At 47.4% G+C, this 14,795-nt stretch overlaps 1 non-coding gene across 1 annotated transcript; it reads right to left on the bottom strand.

The window, feature by feature from the left end:
* Positions 1–134: 134 nt before the first annotated feature.
* On the bottom strand, positions 135–241 carry LOC115032096 (U6 spliceosomal RNA). The gene has a single exon (XR_003837723.1). It is a non-coding gene; the product is annotated as a U6 spliceosomal RNA (small nuclear RNA).
* Between the last annotated feature and the right edge of the window lie 14,554 nt (positions 242–14,795).

The raw sequence follows: 14,795 nt of genomic DNA, 5'->3' as shown, positions 1-14,795 counted from the left end.
AAAGCGATGGTTCTGCCTATGTCACGCCTTATATTCCTTCCTTGAGTACAATGATTCGATTTGTCAAGCAAAAGGTAAAACCGTTGGAGCTGTTTTGGACGTCATGAGGAAAAAAAAAATTTTTTTTAAGTAGGAAAAATATGGAACGCTTCACGAATTTGCGTGTCATCCTTGCGCAGGGGCCATGCTAATCTTCTCTGTATCGTTCCAATTTTAGTATATGTGCTGCCGAAGCGAGCACGAATCATGGAGTTTCTCAGGAAGTATATAAGGACAAAATTATAGAACCCTTTTAGATTATGGTGAGAAGTTTCTATATTGTTTTCAAAATCAATGATTCCCCAAACTAGTACCTTCTGGGTTTTATGTTATATGTTCGAAATTTTTTTACTTAGACTCATAGTAAGTTCATTTATATTCGAAAACTCTTTTCTACATTGTATATGCAAATGAAGGGACGATGGGAAACAGACCTGTTCGGGACTGAGCTGTGCGCAGCCCCGAAGTCACAGTCCGCCACGTGATGCGCGCTGTGCACGCGCCCGACCGCGCCGGGATCGCGCCCAGCCGCTCAGGGCGCCGCCGTATCCTAGGGACCAGGCGACGAGCGTAGGGCATAGGTTGCGAGCGGCTCATCTAGCCGGCCCGGCTTCGGAGGCTCTCCACCCACGAATCGGTCAACGAAGAGGCCTGCTCTGGGTGTATGGGGTGTGAGGGCCATCTTGGCCTCAGTTTCCCCGGCTTGTTGGAAACAACGCCCTACCGTTGCTGGCAGTGGTTGCGGCGGGGGGTGGGGGGAAGGCCACTCTCGCTGCTACTGCGTTTACTAAGGGCCAGGCACTTTAAAGTCCCCGCACCTCGCAGGTTAGGAAACTGAGGCTCTGGCAGGTTAAACCAAGTGGGCCTGTGCGCCCTGAAAAGAAAGTGAGATTTGGGTGCAAACCTGGTTCAGAGGCCAGTCTCTTCTCCTGCGCAGTAGGACTCCGAAGAAAGAGTCTAACCTTTGCGGGTTAGACTTTACCCCCAAACTCAGACTACTTTGCCTCCTGTCCTTCTTTGCTCTGACAAACCCAGAACGCCGACTGTCGCCCCCGACTCTTTAAGAGACAGTGAGCAGGGAGCTCCGGTGTCAGCGAGGGACACGCACACACGCACAAGCACACACATACACCGCGAAAAGACTGTGCAGGAGGGGGTCACTGAGCGATCTTTGAATAGTGACTTGATACACAGGCAGCCCTGAGAGGACAGGGACAGAGATTCCCAGGCAAAAGCCACGCAAGTCAGTTCCAGTCTCCAGAGTCGGGTACCACAAGGGAAGTCACGAGCGAGGCACCAGGGGCCTGGGCGCAGTGCTCGGTGCACAGCCTAGGCAGAGAAGCCGCTGGCCTGGCTTTTGGAGCTGAGCCCCCACTCCACCCCCTCCTACCTTTCAATAAGATGGAAATCAGGTGCAAGCCGCCCAGCTTCTCACGTGACCTCTCTCTAAATACGCAGTAAGCAACTGCAAAACTCAGAATGCTAATAATGGCCTTTATTGAGTGAAAAGAGCTAATTTGGGCAATGATGTTTCCCTCGGATTTACAAAAGGGAATTGCAAATAACCAAGCCGTAATAGCATTGATGGGAGATGATGCTAAACTTCAATCAGCATCCACGTTTGTTTTTCACGGATTTAGAAGGAGAGTCTTTTCGACACAGTGGCTGCTCACACGTATCACAGTGACAGGTACAGCCGGTGGGTTCATAACTGCCTTATTGTACAAGCCGGCAGGAAACAGACCTGGATCTTGTTCACCGTTCCTGACTATTTGAAGCCGGAGGTGGTCCGTTTGGTTCTGTTGTCTGCTTTATGAAGCCGAGGAATCAGGGTTCTAGTTCCACTCTTTCTGGCTCTGGTCCTGTTTTAGCTTGTAAGAAGCAGGCTACAGAGGACAGTTAACTGCTAATGTCTGGTTCAGCCTTGATGTGCTGCGGTTGTATAACTTAAAGGTTTTCCTGAGAGAATATAATTAGCAAGATGTGAAAATTCCAAGGTGGCTCAGTGGGTAATCAGGCTATGTCTGATGACCTGCATTTGATCCCTGGGACCCACGTGATAGGGAGAAAGAACTGATTCACTAACAAGTTGTCCTCTGACCTCCATAGGTGTGTGCCAGGGCGCACGCCCAACCACACACATATGCAAAATGATAGGTAATAAAATCTTGAGTCCTAATATGACTTTTGTATTCTGTTTACAAAGGTACAAATATGCTGGGCATCCCTGAGGTGGGCAAACCTCCCACTGCAAATGGATCTGTAGCAGCCATTGTGGACCTGTTCTCAGGCCTGCCGAGGGGGACTGTGCTTCCCTCAGCCCCCAAGGCCCCATGTGGATGTGGGCGCCTCAGAGTGATTTGTGCCTAGAGCAGAGGTGGGACCAAGTGCAAGGTATTTAGGTCACAGGGCACCACTCGTGAAGATTTATTTATTCCTTTTATTTATATGAGTACACTGTAGCTGTCTTCAGACATACCAGAAGAGGACATCAGATCTCATTACAGAGGGTTGTGAGCCACCATGTGGTTGCTGGGAATTGAACTCAGGATCTCTGGAAGAAAGCAGCCAGTGCTCTTAACTGCTGAGCCATCTCTCCAGCCCTCACCATGTGATTTTTCACCGTAGCCCATGGCGGCCTGCTAAAGGAGGCCAAATGCATCTCTGTGTAGCGATGTAACCAAATACCCTCAGCAAAGACCAAGCAGATGGGAATATCCAGTCACAGACTTTAGCCCTCCAAAATTGTAAGCTGTATAAACCTCTTTTTTCTGTACAGATTCCCGACCTTGGGTGTTTCATTATAGTATCAGAAAACAGACTAAGAGAATGGGTAAATGGAAGAGATTAAATGGATAGGGTATGTGGCTGGAGGAGAGCTCACATGATGGAACCCCTTAAACGGAGAGAGAACCAAGGGATCATGACTTCACAGAGGTCCCCCAGGGCTTAGGCCCTAGAGCAGAAGTGTGGGTACTATTGAGGGATGGCTTTGGCCAGCGACAGTGGCAGCAGAGCTCCTGTAACCTTCAGAATCATTGGCTTCTCTCCACAATACAGACCTGAGGTGACCTGAATGTGGATAGTCTTCCTGAGTGTCTTGGGCTGTAGAACCCCAAGAGACAAGGCTTGGTCACTTGGTCCTGTTGAGAAGAGCTTCCCACCACCTAAGTGAGAGAACGCAGACCAGGTTTGATGATGGTGATGATGATGGTGATGATGATGTATTTTGAGACAGGGTCTCTCTACATAGCTCTGGCTGTTCTGGAACTCACTTTGTAGACCAGGCTGGCCTCGAACTCAGAAATCTGCCTGCCTTTGCCTCCCGAGTGCTGGGATTAAAGGCGTGTTCCACCACCTCCCAGCTAAAAAGTAAATGTTTTTTAAAAAAAAAAACAAACAAACAAAATAAAACAAAAGAGGAGGAGCCTGAATCTAAGGGCGGAACTAGCTCTCTCTGCCTAAGTCGGCATACCTGTGTTGTTTTGCAAGGGCACTCCTCCAAACCTTGGCACCCTGGCCTCTGACATCACTCACCTACCCTGCCATGCTGACAGCAGCATCCGGGTTAGCCGCAGCATGAGTCCCAGCAGCCCCTCCACTGACTGTAGATCACCCGGAAGCAAGCCATTTCCACTTTTCCAGGTGCCAAGCTGCTGACTTCTCTTCTAGACTGAAGACATATTCCTGCCCTTGGTGTCCAAGTCTGGGGACATGGGGAACAGATAGGTAAGGGCACTGGGAACTCCAGAGAGGTCTGGGCCCTCTCCCAGGGAACAGTAGTAGCTGCCACTCCCCTTACCTGGCGACTGAGACACTTGCCCCCATCAGGAAAGACTCGAAAAACCAGAAAATGAGAGTGCCAAGATGAACCATCACACTGTGTTAATATTTTCACACCACTTAACTCTCATTAAAATGTACTTTGCTGAATTTAATATGTGATTTCAAATGACACAACATATTAAGTGCTTAATATACTAGAAATTATGAAACTATTATAGTCGATGCCATATGAAATAATTAGAGTGAATTAAACTTTAGCAGCCGAGTGAAGGAAAAGCTCTTACAATGTCTGCAAGTCACTTACGCCGACGCTGTGACCCCCAAATAAATGTCCAGAAATTAGGCTCTTTAAATAAGAACTGAACTTCATGTGTACTTACACCACAAGGTCTTCTGGGCTTTGGTGACATGGAACAACATGGCTGCACTGGGCAGAAGGTGAGAGGCCCTGAGGTCCCCTCCCAGGGAAGAGTCATAGGCCTTACCTGACTTTGCCCCAGCGACATAACTCAAGTGGCATAAGATGTCAAGATGAGTAGGTCGTCTTTATGTCAGACCGGTATACTGCAGAGCTAAAGATAGAAACAAGCCTTCTTAACTGGCAGGGCTGGCAGGGCTGTACTTTGTGCCAGCTGTTTCCCGTGTAGTCGATCACTTAGCCTTACAGCACATCTGTGCTATTAGCTGCCATTTTCTGCTGAAGAAACTCTCTCTGGACGAGAATCATCGAGGTGTTTGATCAGATCCATTGTTGGCCCACATCTCCTTTGTCTGCCTGTAAACTCTATAGACTTCTCATTGTGTGTGAGCACTAGTGTATGAACACATGCATGTGTGTGTGTGTGTGTTCTGCATTTGATATTATGTATGTGGAGGACAGAAGGATGTCCCCTGTTGCTCTCCAATTCCTTTTTAAAATATTTTATTCATGTCTATAAATGCGTGTCCGTGTGGGTGTGTGCAGGTGCTCTCAGAAGCAAGCATCTCCCGGGGATGGAGTTATTGTGAGTTGCACAACTTGGGCACTGGGAACTGAACGCTGGACCCCTGGAAGAGCAGTACTTGCTCCTAACTGCTGGGCCATCTCCACTTTATTCATTTAAGGCAGAGCCTCTCACTGGACTGATTTGGCTGGATGGGCTGCCCAGCAACCCCAGGAATCCTCCTGTTTGCCTCTCCTCCATCATGGGATTACAGGCGCACTTCGCCATGCCTGAGTTTTTACATGGATACTGGAGATCAGATAGCAGGCTCTCTACCCACTGAGCTGCCTCCCAGCCTTGAATATTCCTGATTTTTTTATTCTTCTCCTCCTGCTCCTCCTCTTCATCCTCTTCTTCCTCCTCCTCCTCTTGTTTTTGTTTTGTTTTGTTTTTTGGTTTTTTGAGACAGGGTTCCTCTGTGTAGTCCTGGATGTCCTGGAACTCACTCTGTGGACCAGGCTGGCCTCGAACTCAGAAATCTGCCTGCCTCTGCCTACCAAGTGCTGGGGTTAAAGGCGTGGGCCACCAAGCCTGGCTTGTTTCTTATTTTTGAGATGGAGTTTCTCTGTGTAGCCCTGGCTGTCCTGGAACTCTCTTTGTAGACCACCTGGCTTAGAGCTCACAGACATCCCCCTGCTTCTACCTCCTGAGTGCTAGGATTAAAGGCGTGCACGGTCTGCCATGCTCTGCTTATCTATTTATTTTAAAGATTTGCTTTTAGAATTATATGTATGTGTTTATGTCTATGTGTGAGTGTGTACGTGTGTGTGCAGGAGCCCATGGAAGCCAGAGGCATCATCAAATCTCCCTGGAGCTGCAGTTACAGACAGTCGTGAACTGCCTGATGTCTATGCTATAACTCAGGCCTCTCAGAGCAAGAGCAGAAAGTGCTCTTCATAGCTCAGCCATCGCTCCAGCCACCACACAGTCTCTCACTGAACCTGAAGCCCATACATTGACTTAGCTGGCTGGCTGGCTAATGAGTTTCACCTGTCTCCACCTAGTTCCACCCTGCACGGGGTTAGAAATGTAAACCATCATCTCCAGCTTTTTGTTTGTTTGTTTGCTTTAGTGGATATTTTCTTTATATTCATTTCAAATGTTTTCCCCTTTCCAGGTCTCCCCTTCAGAAATCCACTATTCCCTCCCTCTCTGCCTCTATGAGAGTGCTCCACCACCCACCCTCCCACCCACTCCTGTCTTCCCACCCTGGCATTCCCCTACACTGGGCATCGAACACCTTCAGGCCCAAGGGCCGCCCCTCCCACTGATGTCCATGATGGGGACACATTTACAGCTTTTTATTCAGGTTCTTGCGTGGCAGTAACTTTATTGATTGAGCCACTCCCCCACCCCCCAGCCCCACACATTTTTGATCCATGTGAGACTATTCTCTCATTCTTTTTTTTTTTTTTTAAAGATTTATTTTATTAATATATGTAAGTACACTGTAGCTGTCTTCAGACATTCCAGAAGAGGAAGTCAGATCTTGTTGCGGATGGTTGTGAGCCACCATGTGGTTGCTGGGATTTGAACTCTGGACCTTCGGAAGAGCAGTCGGGTGCTCTTACCCACTGAGCCATCTCACCAGCCCTATTCTCTCATTCTTGTTTGAACCATTTGCCATCCTGTGACACGGTCTGATCTACTGGACAATGGAACACAAATCTGTACATGTAATAAGGTTAGAACTGTGTCCCACATTCATGGAGAAAAGACTAAAAGGGACATAAGTGTGCTTTGATATTTTTCTTTATTGTATTTCTGCCAATTTAAAATACTATGGGATGGTTCTACTATGTACCCATAGGCTCATGACTGTCCTTTTTCGAGACAGGGCTTTTCTGTGCAGCCCTGGCTGGCCTTTAACTCACTCTGTAAACCAGGCTGGCCTCGAACTCAGAAATCCGCCTGCCTCTGCCTCTGGAGTGCTGGGATTAAAGGCGTGCACCACCAGTGCCCGGCAGCTCATGACTGTCTTACAGTGTAAAGTACATCCAACTTAAAAAGTCCTGATAGAGATGGCTCAGCAGTTAAGAGTGCTTCCTGCTTCTGAGTTCGAGGCCAGCCTGGTCTACAGAGTGAGTTCCAGGACAGCCAGGGCTACACAGAGAAACCCTGTCCAAAAAAAAAAAAAAAAAAGAAAGAAAGAAAGAAAGAAAGAAAAAAGAAAAAGAAAAAAAAAAAGAAAAGAGAAAAAAAGAAGAGAAAAGAAAAAAATTTTTTAAAAAAAGTGCTTCTTTTGCAGAGAACTTCATGGTTGTTCACAGTTATCCAAAACTGCAGATCCAAGGGGTCCAATACCCTCTTCCTTGTTCAAAACAAGCTACATACCTCCAACATCTCATGGCATAGAACGGGCAGTCTTTTTCTTCAAGGGAAGAGTCGGAATGTTCATGGACGGGACCAGGGCAAGACCAGAATCAACCCGAGGGACACCAAGTCCTGCAGCCCCTTGCTGGCCTCAGACTTGGAAAGAAAGCTGCCGCAGGCTTCGTCTCACAGGCAGAATCTAGATTTTTAAAAGTGAACATATCTGGCCCAGAAGCAGAGAGGGGACTGCTGGGGAGAGTCAGAGGCCGGCACGAGGGGCTTGGGAGACAGTAAAGTGTAACTACTGGGGTGAATGTAAGCAGAGTACAGTGACACACAGGCATGGAAGCATCATGATGAACCCCATTATTTTAAATACTAATGGGAAAAGTCAATGATAAAATCAAGCCTGAACAAGGGGCTCTGCTGGCCAGAGTCAGTGCAGTGAGAGGAGGAGAGGGGGCACTGCCAGGCTGCCAGGCTGCCAGGCTACCTCTGCTCCTTGGCCTAGGTAAAGACCTTCCTCTTTACCTAGCACCTTGTGCAGCTGAAGCTAGGAGTGTGAGCAGGCAGAAGTGCTCAGGGGACGATGCTGTCGCTAGTCTGGCTCCCCAGACTTAGCCTCCTCGTCCACCTTGATGGAGCTCCTGACGCTTTTTAAAAAATAGATTAAATTTTTTGTTTGTTTTTGTTTTTTTCAGGACAAGGTTTCTCTGTGTAGCTTTGGCAGTCCTGGAACTCACCCTGTAGATCAGGCTGGCCTTGAACTCAGAGATCTGCCTGCCTCTGGGAATAAAGGCACGCACTACCACAGCCTGGCTTATTTGTAATTTTTAATTATGGGGTGGGGTATGCATGTATAAGTGAGCTGCCCTAGGAGGCCATAAGAGAACATTAGATCCCTCCTGAAACTGGAGTTACAGGCAGTTGTAAACTGTGTTGTATGGATGCTGAGAACAGAACTCAGGTCTTCTGCAAAAGTAGTTTGTGTTCTCTTAACCACTAAGCCATCTGTCCAGCCGACCCCCCACATTTATATTTTTTTGTGTGTGACAGCTTCATGTGTCATGGGCTGGCCTCTACCTCACTGTGTAGCTGAAGATGACCTGATCCTCCTTCCATCTCTGAGTCCAGGTGTGCAGCACTACTTGGGGTTTTATGCATTGCGGGATATCAAACCCAGGGCTTTGATAACGGACAGAGCTACACACCCAAACTCTCTTCTGGGACTTCCAGAGACAACAGTTCTACTTGGAGTCGTTGTGAGGAGATCATGAAAGCTCACCTCTCCTCACTGGCAGGATCATAGGCCAGAAGTTGGGTAGAGCAGGGTGGGCTGGGCTTGAAAGCATATCTCTTAAGAGGGTCTTCAGAGATGCAGGGGAAAGCTGTGTCACTGGTCACAGGGCCGTGCCATAACCAGGCGTGTTGTGGGAAAACAGTAGGGAAGATTATTAAAGATGTAACAGCTGAATGACTGAGGGAGGGCATCTGGGGGGACGTCCCTCTCTGGACAATCTTTATCTGCCCCCCACCTTCAGCAATCTAGCTATGCCTCTGTGCAACCTCGTGCAACCCCAGCCCTAGACTCAGCATGTCAGTCTGGCTCCTGCCTTGACTTCCGGTGTCTGCACCTAGGAATCTCCCTTCTGCCTAATAATAGGGGCCACCCAGAATCCCTTTCTTCTTCTCCTTTAACATTTTTTTAAAAAGTAGGTGTGTGTGTGTGTGTGTGTGTGTGTGTGTGCACCCGCGGACCGGCGGGCACATAGTACCCATCTCTTGGGGCTGGAGTGGTGAGCTGGATTCTGGGAATTGAACTCCAGTTCATCTGGAAGAGCAGTAAGTGCTCTTAACCCCTGAGCCATCTTCCCAGAGCCTCCCCCTTCCTCTCACAAATGACAATATCGCGTTGCTGTTTATAGTGCTGGCAAATGCAGCCTGAGCTGACAACACTCTCGCTGCTAAATTTGGGTTCCGGGAGAAAGCTAAGGAATCGACCACACGATGTCCATGTTCCGGGAAAAGGCCATCTCCTCACTTCCTTCCTTCCTGTTCCTATGGTGCTCTCTGGTGACTCTCTTTACCCGCCTATCTATCTAATACTCCCGCCCTCTTCCCTTTTGTTTTAAACATTCCTCATTAACAACTGTTCTCCTTATTGCAATAGCCTGAGTCAAATCTCAAGCCTGGGACGCTTATTCGTTATAGTTTCTAGAGGTCCTTGTAGATGTCAGTTGAATGGGAAATTTGCCTGGAGTCACAGGTTCCAGTCCTGACTTATTTGTGTCTGGTTTCCCCTTCTAGTAAGTTCCAGTTCTGGTCTGAGAGAGTGACGAGGGGAGGTGGGGCCCAGGGAACAGCTGTACCTTTCGCACGCTGCCACTAGAGGGCGACAGCTCCGCGCAGGAGGCCACTCGCTGTTGTGGCTGGCATTGGTCTCCTGCAAGGGAGCTGGCCCTGCGTGCGACGCCCTCCAGGAGCCTCCTGCTGCTCTGCACACCGCCAGCCCTGCTCTCCAGAGGCCCTTGAGTGGGTGGGAACAGCCTTCCGAGGCCAGCCTCTGCTGCCAGCGCCGGTCGTGACAACTCCCCTTCTCTGGCCTCGCCTATCTATGTGGAACAGACTTCGAAGGGTCCTGATTCAAGGGGAAATGAGGGTAGGGGGAGCGCAGGAGCTTCGGAACCACTAGCGTCGTATAAGTGGACCAGCCAGCAGAAAGATGGGGACCAGGGAACATGAAGGAAAGATGCTAGCCTTTGGCGGCCTGAACGGTGGATCAGAACTGAAACTGGGGTTTTCGCGGCCCAACTCTCAGCTCTTGGGCTAGAACCGTCTGGATTAGAGGAGGTTTCCTACTATGGAGTGGGGAGGACAACAAAACAAACAATCAGCCACAACCAGCAAGAGAAAGGGGCCCCTCTGGACAAGCAGCCCCACACCAAGTGTGCTTTCTTAAAGAACTACAGCTGGGGAGTTTATTTACTTGTGAGGAGGGTGGCATTTGCTTGAAAGTGCCTCTGTCCCCAGACACATTTTAAAAACTTAAAGCAGAGAGCTCGACCTCAGAGCCAGCTCTGGCAATTGGATTAACCTTGCGGGGAAAGGTTTCATTTTCTGTGTGTGGTTCCAATTCTTCAACACTAACATCTGTAATCCCAGAAAGCGATCATTCACTTCAGCTGGCAAAAACGATACAAAAAATGCAAAACAAATAACAAAACAGGAAAGGAACAGATGAAAATCTAAAAACCACACTCACAAATAAAACCTCAAATAACAGTAACTTAAAGCCAAACGACAAAAGCCAAGTACTGTGACACACGCCTATAACCCCAGCACTCTGGAGGCAGAGGCAGGTGGATCTCTGAGATTGAGGCCAGCCAGGGCTACACAGAGAAACAACAAACAAACAAAAAGACAGAAAACTAACAAAAATCTCCCCAAACCCAAATGAAACAAACAAACAAAAAAAAACCACCTTCTTCAAGAATTGGGAACCAGGACCTGGAGAGGTGGCTCTGTCGTTAAGAGAACTGGCTGCTCTTGCAGAAGACCTGGATTCGATTCCCAGCATCCACCGGGCACCTTAAGCTCCAGGGGTTCCTGCGTGTATCCTTTTCTGGCCTCACCAAGCAACTGCATGCACATGATTCAAGGGCACAGCACTCATCCACTCACATTAAAAAAAAAAAAAGTTTTTAAGAAAGAATTGGAAGCCGGGCAGTGGTAGCACACACCTTTAATCCCAGCACTTGGCAGGTGGATCTCTGTGAGTTCGAGGCCAGCCTGGTCTACAGAGTGAGTTCCAGGACAGCCAGGACTACACAGAGAATCTCTGTCTCAACCTCACCCCCACCAAAAAAAAAAAAAAAAAAAAAAAAAAGACAAAGAAAAGAAAGAATAAAAACTACAGAAAATGTTCCCGGTTGCCTCTGCGCCTCACAGACATTGGTGCTGTTCTTTCTCTACAAAATGAGGATAATGGTATGAACAGGACAGGAATGTCCTGAGGACTCAGTGAACGTATGTACGTAACAGCAATAGCAGACATTCCAGAACTGTTAGCTAATTTTATATGGCAAGAACCCAGCCCCAAACTGTACAGATTGGCCACTTATGCAACTTTCCAGTCAACTGTTCTTCCAAAACGGTATTTTTACTGATTGCACGATATTTCATTCCATTTTAGTACAATTTATTTAAGTTACCCCTGCTGTGGAGCCTTTAAATTGTTTCCAGTTTTTGCTGTTAAAATAACAGCGAGATTAACATCTTTAAACATCTACCCTTGTCAGCATTTCTGATTATTTCCTTAGGCAGATTTTTTTTTAGAGGTAGGATTACTGGGACAAAGGGCACAAATATTTTTCAGGCTTTTGAGTCAGGTTACAGAATTGCTTCCCAGAGAGATCTTGCCAATTCCCCCTCCCACCTGCAGTGTGAGAGAGTGCCCTCCACACAGCACACAAAGGAGGGATCTCTTGGGGAGGGTGGGATCTGAGGATGCCGCTGGACTGAGGGGGAAATCTTCTGGGAGTGTGCATTTTAGGAGAGAGGGGTCCTCTGGTAAGAATATGGGAGACTGAAAGGATTTATGGAGTGTGATGAGGTTCTTGTTTGTTTTGATAGATTTAAAATGTTTTTATATGTATGTGTGTATGTGTGTATGTGCGTCTGTGTGAGTTTCTGTGCACTACCTGCTCGCAGGAGCTGTGCAGGCCAAGAGAGGGTGTCTGATCCTTTGGAACTGGAGTTATAGGCAACTGCAAGACATCTTGTGGGTCCTGAGCACTGGACTTAGGTCCTCAGCATAATCAATAAGTGCTTATAACCAGCAAGACATCTCTCCAGCCCCAAGGTACAAGAGAGGACTTTCTTTCTCTGTCTTTGTGTGCTCACTTTGTGTGTGTGTGTGTGTTGTTGTTGTCGTTGTTGTTGTTGTTATTGAGGCGGTGTCTCACTCTGCCACTCCGGCTGGCCTGGAAGCCACAGAGACCCACCTGTCTCTAGAGCGCTGGGATTAAATGACCGAATCACCACACCTGGTAGGAGTATGATGGTTTTAACTGTTGGCTTGACACAAGCTAGAATCCTACAGGAAAGGAGTCTCAGTGAGGGATTGTTTAGATTAGCTTAGCCTATGGGCATGTCTATAGAGTGGTGGTTCTCAGCCTTGGGTGGCAACCCCTTGGCAAACCTCTATCTCCAAAAATATTTACATTACAATTCATTACAGTAGCAAAATTACAGTTGTGAAGTATCAATAAAAATAATTTTATGGTTGGGGGGGTCACCATACCATGAGGAATTGTTTCAAAGGATTACAGCATTAGGAAGGGTGAGCACCATTGCTGTAACAGGGGATTGAGTTTGACTGCCTTCTGTGAGTGGGGGGATTCAGCCTGTCAGTGGGTGCCAGGACTCCCCCCTTCCTCCCCCTCCCGGCCCCCTTTTTGGGCTTGGGATGTTTAGAAATGTTAGGTTTAAGATGTTAGCACCTTCACTGTGCCTTCACTCCTGTGAGGATGTGATGTGAATAGATGTCCCGGGTTCCTGCATCATTTCCCGAGGGGCTGCACCCTGGGCTTGTGAGCTGAAGAAGCAAGCCCATTCCCTCTAAGCTGCTTTTTGTCAGGGTATTTATCACAGCAACAGAACTGAACTAGACACGCGTTTACTTTGGCTTTAAGGAGGGAGATTCCGGGGCTGGTGAGATGGCTCAGTGGGTAAGAGCACCTGACTGCTCTTCCAAAGGTCCGGAGTTCAAATCCCAGCAACCACATGGTGGCTCACAACCATCTGTAATGAGATCTGACTCCCTCTTCTGGAGTGTCTGAAGACAGCTACAGTGTACTTACATATAATCAATAAATAAATCTTAAAAAAAAAAAAGGAGGGAGATTCCATATTCCGAGGCTGCTGGAAAGAGGTATGCTTAGGTGTGATTTAAAGTCAGGGTAAGTTAGACAGTAGTACTCAAGAGGCTGGTCCCTCTGAGAGCAAGAGTCCATTGAGGCCGATAACCTTCAGACTTAGAGTTTGCATTCTGCAAGGTGAGAGACACGCTTTCTCTTCAGTATGCAAGCACCTAAGGCAGATATGAACGTCAACCAACTCTTTCACAGCATGTGATGAGCAATCAGAAATACCGGGGGTGGGACAGTTCATTGTCGTGACAAGGCTGTGTACTTCTACAGACGGACCACACTTGCCAAGCCAGCGCTCCCTAGTTTACATACGTTGTTCTGAAAGGTTACTATAAAAGCAGCCAGATCTTTACCGAAGCCAATGCATACCATTCGGAAACTATTCAAGCAAGGCAATGCTCGAAGGCACAGCAGTCATTTACCTTGAAAGAAGACACAAAAACCCTAAATAAGGTATCAGTTTTGTTCTTAGGAAAACATACTCGCTGCCTGGGTTTATCTCAGGAACTCCATACTGCCTTCACATTGGAAGGTTGTGTGATTATCTCAAATGACAAGAACCAGCAGCTGGTAAAGTTATGATTTGAAAGCATCTTAGTGAACTAGGAGAGGCATCCTGACTCAAAGGTCACAGAGGCAAATGTGACACATAATACAGAAAATGTGGATTCTCCCTAAGTGTTAGAACAAAGTGAGGAGGACTGGCGAGATGGCTCAGTGGGTAACAACACTGACTGCTCTTCTGAAGGTCCTGAGTTCAAGTCCCAGCAACCACCTGGCGGCTCACAACCATCTGTAATGAGATCTGATGCCTAATAATAAATAAATCTTTGGACTGGAGCAAACAGGGACTGGGGAAACAGTGCTGACCTGAGTGAGCAGGCAGACCGGAGCAAGTAGAGGTCCTGAAAATTCAATTCCCAACAACCACATGAAGGCTCACAACCATCTGCACAGCTACAGTGTACTCACATATATAAAATAAATAAATAAATCTTTAAAAAAAAAAGAACAAAATGAGGATGTCATGTGGGTGCTGGGGATTGAACTCGGGACCTCTGGAAGAGCAGTCGGTGCTCTTAACCACTGAAACACCTTTCTAGCCAAAGGAAACTTTTTAAAACATTCGTGTGTATGTGTGTGTGTGTGTGTGTGTGTGCACATATGCATGCATCATGGCACATGTATGTAGGTCAGGGGACAACTTGTGGGAGATCAGAAAATAGGAATTTCCAACATTGAAAAAGAAGTAAACAAACAAATAGCAACAAAAATAAGTTCCCCAGATCAAACTAAACAATAGACTTGACTACTGAAGAGCTATGAGAGCAAAGAATACTGGGACATGGATGGTGGCGATGACAGGGGAAGGAAAAGGAACAGGAACAGGACAAGGAAAGGGAACAGGAAAAGGAGCCAGAAAAGGGAAAGAAACAGGAACAGGGACAAGAGGCTATTTGAGGGCCTGCAAGAGGGCGTGGTGGGGAAAAAGGGCTTGCCAGGGAAAGTGCTCGCTGCAAAAGCCTGAAGACTGAGTCTGCCCTTCAGGACCCAAGCAAAAAAGTATAAGGCTAGAACTCACTCCTCTGGCTCCACACCTGCACCTCTGGCATGTATGGGCAAGCACCTGTACATGTATAGACACACCATGTATGCATACACAGACACTAATCAATCAATCAATCAATCAATAAATACATTTTAAAAAGAAAAGATTTCTCAAAAAAAAAAACAAAAAAAAAAA

The sequence above is a fragment of the Mus caroli genome, unplaced genomic scaffold (genome assembly GCF_978045245.1).
Source record: "Mus caroli unplaced genomic scaffold, Mus_caroli_1 scaffold_11, whole genome shotgun sequence".
NCBI lineage: Eukaryota > Metazoa > Chordata > Mammalia > Rodentia > Muridae > Mus > Mus caroli.
The sequence above is the reverse complement of the archived record's forward strand: the minus strand, read 5'-3'. Positions and strand labels throughout refer to the sequence as shown.